The 10,798-nt window shown below is 49.0% G+C and overlaps 1 protein-coding gene across 2 annotated transcripts in view; it reads right to left on the bottom strand.

The window, feature by feature from the left end:
- Positions 1-5,197, bottom strand: part of FAM220A (family with sequence similarity 220 member A) — a 22,789-nt gene extending 17,592 nt beyond the window's left edge. The window contains exon 1 of one of the 2 annotated variants that reach the window (XM_032266476.1): positions 4,788-5,197. The gene's annotated coding sequence lies outside the window, so the exon portion shown is untranslated. Of the gene's footprint in view, positions 1-3,195; positions 3,328-4,787 lie in introns of those variants that run through there. The other variant, XM_032266478.1, reaches the window with a different exon arrangement.
- Positions 5,198-10,798: the final 5,601 nt, after the last annotated feature.

Consider the following 10,798-nt stretch of genomic DNA (forward strand, 5'->3'; position numbering starts at 1 on the left):
TTTTTTTTTGAGACGGAGTTTCGCTCTTGTTACCCAGGCTGGAGTGCAATGGCGCGATCTCGGCTCACAGCAACCTCCGCCTCCCGGGTTCAGGCAATTCTCCTGCCCCAGCCTCCTGAGTAGCTGGGATTACAGGCACGCGCCACCATGCCCAGCTAATTTTTTGTATTTTTAGTAGAGACGGGGTTTCACCATGTTGACCAGGATGGTCTCGATCTCTTGACCTCGTGATCCACCCGCCTCGGCCTCCCACAGTGCTGGGATTACAAGCTTGAGCCACCGCGCCCGGCCTGGCTTTTTCTTTTTTTATCTCACTCTGTCACCCAGGCTAGAGAGCAGTAATGTGATCATAGCTCACCACGGCTTTGAATTCCTAGGCACAGGTGATCCTCCCACCTCAGCCTCCCAAGCAGCTAGGACTACAGATGTGTGACACTACATCCAGCTAATTTTTAATGTTTTATAGTCAGTCATGGGGTCTTACTATGTTGCCCAGGCTTCTCAAGCTCCTGGCCTCAAGTGATGGTACAGTATGTTCTTTAAAAAAAAAAAAAAAAGGGGGGGGGGCAGGCGAAGTGGAAGGCTGAGGCAGGTGGATCACGAGGTCAGGAGATCAAGACCATTCTGGCTAACACCATGAAACCCCGTCTCTATGAAAAATACAAAAAATTAGCCAGGAGTGGTGGCAGGCGCCTGCAATCCCAGCTACTTAGGAGGCTGAGGCAGAAGAATCGCCTGAACCTGGGAGGCAGAGGTTGCGGTGAGCCAAGATCGTGCCACTGCACTCCAGCCTGGGTGACAGAGCGAGAATCTGTCTCAAAAAAAAAAAGAGGCATGGGGCTGTCCCCCTTATTCCTTCAGAGTTTACTTCCAGTTGCACTCCCTTTACCAGAAAGCCACAAAAATTAAACCTTCTAATCAGGTAAGTTAGTGGTTTTTCACAAACGAACAAAAACTCTGAAGCTTGCAGGGGAGTTTAAAGTAGCAGAGGTAAGTATCACAGTAAAGAAGAAAGAAACCCCATTCCCCATTGCCAGGATGTGAAATCGCTGCTTGTTGCACTTGGTCAAGCCCAAGCGTAAAATCTTCACACATTTTTCTTTTTTTAGAGACAGGGTCTTGCTCTGTTGCCCATCCTGGAGTGCAGTGGCACAATTACAGCTCACTACCTCCTCAACCTTCTGGGCTCAAGTGGTCCACCTCAGCCTCCCAAGTAGCTAGAACTATATGCATGCACCACGCCCAGCTAATTTTTGTATTTTTTGTAGAGATGAGATTTTGCTACGTTGCCCAGGCTCGTCTTGAACTCCTGAATTCAAGCAATCCTCCCACCTCAGACTCCCAAAGTGCTGGACTTACAGGGGTGAGTCACTGTGCCCAGCCCACACAATTATTTTTATTTTATTTTTTTTGGAGACAACCTTGCTTGTTGCCCAGGCTGGAGTGCAGTGGCACAAACTCAGCTCACTGCAACCTCCACCTCCCAGCTTCAAGCAATTCTCCTGCCTTAGCCTCCCAAACAGCTAGAACTATAGGCATGCAACACCACACTGGGCTTATTTTTGTATTTTAGTAGAGACAGGGTTTCACCATGATGGCCAGGCTGCTTTCAAACTCCTGACCTCTGGTGATCCGCCCACCTCAGCCTCCCAAAGTGCTGGGATTACAGGTGTGAGCTACTGGGCCCTGTGCCGGCCCACACAATTCTTAGAAAGCCCTTCCCCAAGTCCTGGTGACTACCTTGCCTGTGCACAAACCCCAACCACCACCTGCCCCAGAACTGCAAGCCTACTTTCAGCTCCCGGATTCTCAAAAGCTGTGCGGTACCTGGACTACCCCTTGATACCAAGCCCATCAAGTCGCCCCATTATGGTCTTTTGGAATTGGGGCATCTAGCTCTCCTCCACTGCCCACATCACTTTTTACAGAGCCAATTTCCTTCCACCAAAACGCACTTACTGTCAATCATTACAGCTCAGATCCTTGTTATGAAATTTGTATTTAAATAACCTTTCCAAGGCCAGGCACAGTGGTTCACACCTGTAATCCCAGCATTTTGGGAGGCCAAGGTGGGCAGATCACAAAGTCAGGAGTTTCAGACCAGCGTGACCAATATGGTGAAACCCCATCTTTATTACAAAGGGAAAAATTAGCTGGGCATGGTGGCGTAGGCAGTAATCCCAGCCACTTTGGAGGCTGAGGCAGGAGAATCGCTTGAACCCAGGGGGTGGAGGTTGCAGTGAGCAGAGATCACAACTTGCACTCTAGCCTGGGCAACAGAGCAAGACTCCGTCTCAAAAAAAAAAAAAAAAAAAAAAAAAAAAAAAAAAAAAAAAATCTTGATTTCTGATTCAGCAAACACTGGGCCCCTATTCCCGAAGGTGGTGACTGGGAAAGGCAAAGGCTTTGGTTTACCAGTACCTGACCTGATTCAGCAGCACCCTTAGCACTCTTCACACAATTCAAACCACCTGATGGAGGTTGTGACGCCTCTAGTCGGGTACCACTTGAGGATGCCACAAGCCCTTGCTCACATGAAAGTATCTCAATTTGGACCTCAAAATAAAGAAGCCAGTTCATATCAACACTTTTTTTTTTTTTTTTTTAAACAGGATCTCACTGTCACCCAGGCTGGAGTGCAGTGCTGTGGCACAATCTCGGCTCACTGCAACTTCTGCCACCCAGGCTCAAGCGATCCTCCCACATCAGCCCCCCAACTAGCTGGGACTACAGGCGCACTCCATCACTGCCTGACCACCACTCCCAGCTAATTTTTTATATTTTAGTAGAGACAGGATTTCACCATGTTGGCCAGGCTGGTCTCAAACTCCTGAGCTCGTGATCCACCTGCCTTGGCCTCCCCAAGAGTTGGGATTACAAGTGTGAGCCACTGCACCTGGCCACCTTAATTCAATTTTGATCAACAGCCAGAGGTAGGTTTCATGTTAACTACCAACACCTGTGTCAGGCACTAAATACCTGAAGACCTGCTACTGGGACAATCATACTTTGATACGACCAAACCAACTTTAGAGAGGGAAGGCACCTGCCATGTCTCATAACTGGCTGGTACTACTGCTCAGACTGGTTCATTCTGCACACAGGGAGAAACCCAAGTACCTCGGACTGTCCCCAAGGGAGGGTCCCTCCTCCATCACAGAGGTATGCAAATAGAATGCAAGAGGGGCTCAGTACCTGGCCACCTTTCCTTGAGAAAGAATTCTTGAGTTGACCACATTTCCTTCCACTGAAGGAAATGTGGTCAAAAGGCATCTGAAGCCCGGCTCACTGGGTTCTGCCTGCAATCCTAGTGCTTTGGAAGGGTAAAGCAGGGGGATCGCTTGAGGCCAGAAGTTCAAGACCACCCTAGGCAACATAGTGAGACCCTGTCTCTACCAAAAAGAAAAAGGCAACTGAAATTCAACGTTTGTAGAAGTATCAGTCTCGGATGGGCACCATGGTTCACGCCTGTACTCCCAGTACTTGGGGAGGCCAAAGTGGGCAGATCACTTGAGGTCAGGAGTTTGAGAACCAGCCCGGCCAACATGGTGAAACCCCGACTCTACTAAAAATACAAAAATTAGCCGGGCATGGTGGCAGTCACTGTTACTCAAAAGGCTGGGTCAGGCGAATGGCTTGAACTCAGGAGGCAGAGGTTGCAATGAGCCAAGATTGAGCCACTACACACCACCCTGGGCAACAAAGGCTCTGTCTCCAAACAAAAAACAAAAAAAACCCGAAATATCAATCTTTTATAGAAAAGGCAGTCTCCAGGGTGCTGGAGTGTGAGCATAGTCTACGTTCAGCTGAATGGTTCCAGGCTTCTGAAACGTTTTGTGCTTCCACCCTTCCACCTCTTCCACTTTATTTTCCCTCGTCTTCACCCTCACACCTCACTTCTACCTCTGGCAAAAATAAATAAGGTAAGTTTATCAAAACACTGTTAACTTCCAATCCATTTTAAGCTTCAAGGATAACATAAAACGTCTTTGCAGGCCAGGTGCAGTGACTCATGCCTGTAATCCCAGCACTGGGAGGCCGAAACGTGAGGATCGCTTAAGGCCAGGAGTTCAAGACCAGCCTGGGCAACACAGCGAGACCCCTGTCTTTTTTTTTTTTTTTTTTTTGAGACGGAGTTTCGCTCTTGTTGACGAGGCTGGAGTGCAAAGACAGATCTCGGCGCACTGCAACCTCTGTTTCCCGGGTTCAAGCAATTCTTCCGCCTCAGCCTCTCGAGTAGTTGGGATTACAGACATGTCGCACCACACCCGGCTAATTTTGTATTTTAAGTAGAGACAGGGCTTCTCCGTGTTGGGCAGGCTGGTCTCGAACTCCTGACCTCAGGTGATCCGCCCGCCTCGGGCTCCCAAAGTGCTGGAATTACAGGTGTGAGCCACGCCCGGCAGAGACTCCTTTACAGTTTAAAAAAAAAAAAAAAAAGGGGGGGGGCGGGTTTGCAAAGTTTGGGAACTAGAAAATTCACCCAACATTTAGTAAAAGTCCTCTTCAAGACCTTTCCAGCCCATGCAATCTCGGATCCCACCTCCCGAGCTGCGGGACTTTCCCCAAGACAAGTCGCTTCACCTGACCCCCAGTACCGCGTTTGCAGATCGGGGACAACGACACCACCTCAGTGGGTCCCCCCAAAGTGGTGTCGCACGGGAAAATGCACGGTGCTCGGCATACACTCAGCTTCCAGGCAGTGGCAGCTGCCGTAGCTTCTGCATCCGGCTGGTGAGGGGGGCGCTCGGGGAGGGCCGGAGGCCGGGCGGGCACGAATCACCCACCTGCAGGCGGACGTTGAGCATCATGGAAGCCACGATGTAGAGGTAGGGGAAGTTGATGCGCAGCCGCCAGGCCAGGTCGAAGAAGATGAGCAGTGTACGAGTCAGCCCCTTGCAGAAGACTCCATAGGAGCGGGCGGCGGCCGAGCGCGAGAGCCGGACAGCCAGGCCCGACAGAGCCGCCGCCATATAGAGACCGGCGCTTCCACAGCCCGCCCGCCCGCCTGCCCGCCCTCTCCGCTCCGCGTCGCCCCAGCCGCTGGCCCTCGCCTGGAGCGCTCAGGGAGCGAAGGAGGCGGCGGCTAGGCCGGCAGGCGGGCGGGCCGCGGGGGAGCGGAGTCCTCGCGTCACGCTAGGATAAGCGCCTCCACGAGCCGCCGCCTGGTCCCAGACCGGCCGCACGGCCTGACGTCACAAAGCCAGCCACGCGCCTGCGCAGCCCACAGGCCCCGCCCCTGAGCACGCCCCCGCCACCCTTTTTGGCAGGTAGGACGCGCATGCGCGGGAGAGGGGACGTGTGGGTCGAGGCTGATGCACTGTCTCCGTCCGCCCCCTACTGGTGAGCCTGAAAATGAGGACAAAGGGAAGCGGTGAACGGTAGCTATGGTTGCAGACAAAGTGAATGTATTTAACGCCGCTGGACTGTAAAGTTAAAAATGGTTGCAGTGCTAAATCTTTTTTTATTTTTTGAGATGAAGTTTCGCTCTTGTTGCCTAGGCTGAAGTGCAATGGGGTGATCTCGGCTCACTGCAACCTCCGCCTCCCGGGTTCAAGTGATTTCCCCAGGCTCAGCCTCCTGAGTAGCTGGAATTACAGGCTCCTGCCACCTAGCCCAACTAATTTTTTGTATTTTTAGTAGACACGGGGTTTCACCATGTGACCAGGCTGGTCTCAAAGTCCTGACCTCAGGTGAGCCACCCGACTCGGCCTCCCAAAGTGCTGAGATTAGCATTTTTTAAATAAATGAATAAATAAAGTAGGCTGGTTGCAGTGGCCCATACCTGTAATCATAGCATTTGGGAAGCCGAGGCGGGTGCATCCTTTGAGCCCAGGAGTTAAAGACCAGACTGGGCAACATAGCGAAATCCTGTCTCTACAAAAAATGAAAAAAACTGGCCAGGCATGGTGGTGCATGCCTGTGGTCCCAGCTACCCAGGAAGCTGAGGTGGGAGAAACGCTTGAGCCCAGGAGTTCAAGTCTGCAATGAGGTATTATGACACCACTGCACTCCAGTCTGGACAACAGAGTGAGACCCTGTCTCAAAAAAAAAAATCACAAACCTTTAGTTTCCCTTATTTTTGCAGCATTATATTTTGCCACATTTATCATTGACATTAAAAAGCTCACTTCCTTTTCTTGAAAGCTATTTTTTCCTTTCAGTGCACATTGGATGCTATCCTTGAGCACTGCAGTGCACATGTTGCAGAATTATCATTGTTTTTCAAGCTATCCCCTTGATAAAAAAAAATAGGATGAAAATGTCTTTATGCAGTATTTAGGCAAATAATTTAAACATTTTATTTTTTTATTTTTTATTTTTTTTTTTTTTGAGACGGAGTTTCGCTCTTGTTTCCCAGGCTGGAGTGCAATGGCACAATCTCGGCTCACTGCAACCTCCGCCTCCTGGGTTCAGGCAATTCTCCTGCCTCAGCCTCCTGAGCAGCTGGGATTACAGGCACGCGCCACCATGCCCAGCTAATTTTTTGTAGCTTTAGTAGAGACGGGGTTTCACCGTGTTGACCAGGATGGTCTCGATCTCTTGACCTCGTGATCCACCCGCCTCGGCCTCCCAAAGTGCTGGGATTACAGGCTTGAGCCACCGCGCCCGGCCTAAACATTTTAAAGAGTAGAATCTTCAATGGAACATTTGCCAGAAAACACAGAATCAATCTGGTAATGTGTAAACAGCTTAGAGATCAGCTAAATTTATTCTTAGGCTTGTAGAGATTTTCACTGGTGGAAATTTGTCAGTCCTGTTTATTTGAACAACGTGGAAAGACCAGATGTGCTGAGGCAACATGGGATTATAGAGAGAGATACAGGTATATGTACATATACACACACACACGCAGAGACATACATATATGCATATATATCCTCCCTGGTTACTCATTTTTTTGTCTCTAAATGTCATTGTGGCAGTAAGGCATTTTAAAAAGTTATTTTTAAAATGAGGGTCTTGCTATATTGCCCAGTCCGGAGTGCAGTGGCATGATCACAGCTCACTGCAGCCTGACCTCCCTGGCTCAAGCCATTCTCCTGCCGAAGCCTTATGAATAGCTGGGACTACAGATGTGTGCCACCATGTCTGGCAATTTCTTTTTTTTTCAGTCGGAGTCTCGCTCTGTCGCCAGGCTGGAGTGCAGTGGCGCAATCTCAGCTCACTGCAAACTCTGCCTCCCAGGCTCACATGATTTTCCTGCCTCAACCTCCTAAGTAGCTGGGACTACAGGCGTGTGCCACCATGCCCACCTAATTTTCGTATTTTTTTTTTTTTTTTTGAGACGGAGTTTCACTCATGTTACCCAGGCTGGAGTGCAATGGCGCGATCTCGGCTCACCGCAACCTCCGCCTCCTGGGTTCAGGCAATTCTCCTGCCTCAGCCTCCTGAGTAGCCGGGATTACAGGCACGCACCACCATGCCCAGCTAATTTTTTGTACTTTTAGTAGAGACGGGGTTTCACCATGTTGACCAGGATGGTCTCGATCTCTTGACCTCGTGATCCACCCGCCTCGGCCTCCCAAAGTGCTGGGATTACAGGCTTGAGCCACCGCACCCGGCATAATTTTGGTATTTTTAGTAGAAACCGGGTTTCATCATGTTAGCCGGGATGGTCTCAATCTCTTGACCTCATGATCCACCCACCTTGGCCTCCCAAAGTGCTAGGATTACAAGTGTGAGTCACCGCGCCCAGCCCCAGCTAATATTTTTAATTTTTTTTTTTTTTTTTTGGTAGAGATGGGCTCTCACTATGTTGCCCAGGCTGGCTCTGGAACTCCTGGTCTCAGGCGATCCTTCTACCTTGGCAGAGAGGCATTTTAACAAGCCATTTGGTTGCCATAAACAATGGCAAGCAAAAGTACCACAAAGCTAAACTGGGCAAGGTAAGAAGCCTGTTGTAATGACATGTAATGAGAAGTCCAAGAGACACCCAGGAAAGCTAACAAGATTTGAGGTATATCTGGGTCAACTTGTTCCAAACTACAGTTCAGGCTGGGAAATTAGCCTAGGTTCCTGACTTAGCATTCAACTGAGCCCAAATTCACTAAGAATCTTTGGGAATACATTTTCCTCATTATGGGTTGAGAAACAAACACGGTCAGAACTAATTATAAATCAGTGTGAGCCAAACATACTGTATCATGCCTATACTCCCAAAACTTTGAAAGATCAAGGCCTTGAATAATTGTTATTATTAAAAATAATTTTTTTTGAAATGGAGACTTGCGCCGTTGCCCAGGCTGGAGTGCAGTGGCATGATCTCAGCTCACTGCAACCTCCACGTCTCAGGTTCAAGTGATTCAGCCTCCTGAGTAGCTGGGATTACAGGTGCCCATCACCATGCCTAGCTAATTTTTGTATTATTAAAAATAAAACAATTGATCAACAGAATCCATGTCCTTTGCCTACAATCTTCACCCTTGTATGAGAACTGTGTCTCAGGTGAGAGAAATAGTCAAGCCTTTTTTTTTTTCTTTTTCTTTTTCTTTTCTTTTCTTTTTTTTTTTTTTTTTTTTGAGATGGGGCCTCACTCTGTCACCCAGACTGGAGTGCAGTGGCGCAGTCTCGGCTCACTGCAACCTCTGCCTCCTGGGTTGAAGAGATTCTCCTGCCTCAGCCTCTTGAGTAACTGGGATTACAGGCAAGAACCACCACACCCCACTAATTTTTGTATTTTTAGTAGAGACAAGTTTCACCATGTTAGCCAGGCTGGTCTTGAACTCCTGACCTCAAGTGATCTGCCCTCCTCGACTTCCCAAAGTGCTGGGATTATAGGTGTGACCCACTGTGTCCCACCAAGTCTTTTTTCTTTAAAGCATGATCTGGTGAGGAAAGCACAGAGAAGCCAGGTTTCACATTAAGCAATTTCTTGGTGCCCTGTGACCTGGTTCTGTAAAATGAGGATAAGGGCACCCATCCTACAGGGTATTTATTAGAAGTACATGAGATCAGGTATGCATGGCATTTAGCACAGTCCCAGGCAGATAGAGGACCCCCAGAAAGTAGTGAGCTACTTCCTTTTTTTTCTTTCTTTTTTTATTTTTGACAGTCTTGCTGTGTTGCCCAGACTGGAGCACTGTGGTGCGATCTAGGCTAACTGCAACCTCTGCCTCACGGGTTCAAGTGATTCTCCTGCCTCAGCCTCCCAAGTAGCTGGGATTGCAGGTGCCTGCCACCACGCACAGCTAATTTTTGTATTTTTAGTAGAGACAGGGTTTCACCATGTTGGCCAGGCTGGTCTCGAACTCCTGACCTCAAGTGATCCACTCACCTTGGCCTCCCAAAATGCTGGGCTTGCAGGTGTGAGCCACCATGCCCAGCCTCTCCTGCCTCATTTTTTTTCTTTCTTTTTTTTTTTAGACAGGGTCTGGCTCTGTTGCCCAGGCTGGAGTGCAGTGGCGTGATCTTGGCTTACTGTAGTCTCAATCTCTCAGGCTCAAGCAATCCTCCCAGCATAGCCTCCCAAGTAGCTGAGACTATAGATGCAAACTACTGCACTGGCTGATTTTGTTTTTGTTTTTGTTTCTGTAGAGCTGGGGTGGGGGAGGTCTTGCTAGGTTGCCTAGGCTGGTCTCGAACTCCTGGGCTCAAGTGATCCTTCTGCCTTGGCCTCCCAAAGTGCTGGGATTACAGGTGTGAGCCACCACACCTGACCTACATGGTAGCTGTTTTCATGCTTAGATCCCTTGCATCCTTAGAAGAATGCAAATTTAGTGGATCCATTAATATTGTTATGATGAATATGAATAATGTTTTGGGGTCACGGACAACTTGAAGAGGGAACAACTTTATGCTGCAGGAACAAAGGATAAGCACAAACGATCCAAAATGGTAGAGACTCCAATTATTTGGGATTTTGTTTGTTTGTTTGAGACAGAGTTTCGCTCTTTCACCCAGGCTGGAGAGAAGTGGTGTGATCTCGGCTTACTGCAACCTCCCCCTCCTGGGTTCAAGAGATTCTCCTGCCTCAGCCTCCCGGGTAGCTGGGATTATAGGTACCCACCACCACACCCAGCTAATTTTTGTATTTTTAGTAGAGATGGGGTTTCGCCACATTGGCCAGGCTGGTCTCAAACTCCTGACCTCAGGTGATCCGCCCGCCTCGACCTCCCAAAGTGCTAAGATTACAGGTGTGAGCCACCATGCCTGGCCATCTCAAATTATTTGTATTCCTTTGTTCATTCCTGTGGAGATCTGGAATGGTAAGGTGGGTTCAAACATGTGAGTTTTAAAAAATAAGTTTCTAGGAGGGAGAGGGAGGTAAAAAACAAATAAATAAAATAAAATAAAATGAAAGTTTCCAGTCAGGTGCGATGGCTCCTGCCTGTAATCCCAGCACTTTGGGAGGCCCAGGTGGGCAGATCACAAGGTCAGGAGTTTGAGACCAGCCTGACCAACATAGTGAAACCCCGTCTCTACTAAAAATACAAAAATTAGGCCAGGCACGGTGGCTTACGCCTATAATCCCAGCACTTGGAGAGGCCAAGGCGGGCAGATCACCTGAGGTTGGAAGTTCAAGACTAGCTTGACCAACATGGAGAAATTCCATCTCTACTAAAAATACAAAATTAGCCGGGCGTGGTGGCATATGCCTGTAATCCCAGCTACTTGGGAGGCTGAGGCTGGAGAATCACTTGAACCTGGGAGGGGGAAGTTGCAGTGAGCCAAGATCGCACCATTGCACTCCAGCCTGGGCATCAAGAGTAAAACTTGGCCGGGCGCGGTGGCTCATGCCTGTAATCCCAGCACTTTGGGAGGCCGAGGCGGGTGGATCACGAGGTCAAGAGATCAA

The sequence above is a fragment of the Sapajus apella genome, unplaced genomic scaffold (assembly GCF_009761245.1).
Source record: "Sapajus apella isolate SASKATOON/1434 unplaced genomic scaffold, GSC_monkey_1.0 scaffold159, whole genome shotgun sequence".
NCBI classification, from domain to species: domain Eukaryota; kingdom Metazoa; phylum Chordata; class Mammalia; order Primates; family Cebidae; genus Sapajus; species Sapajus apella.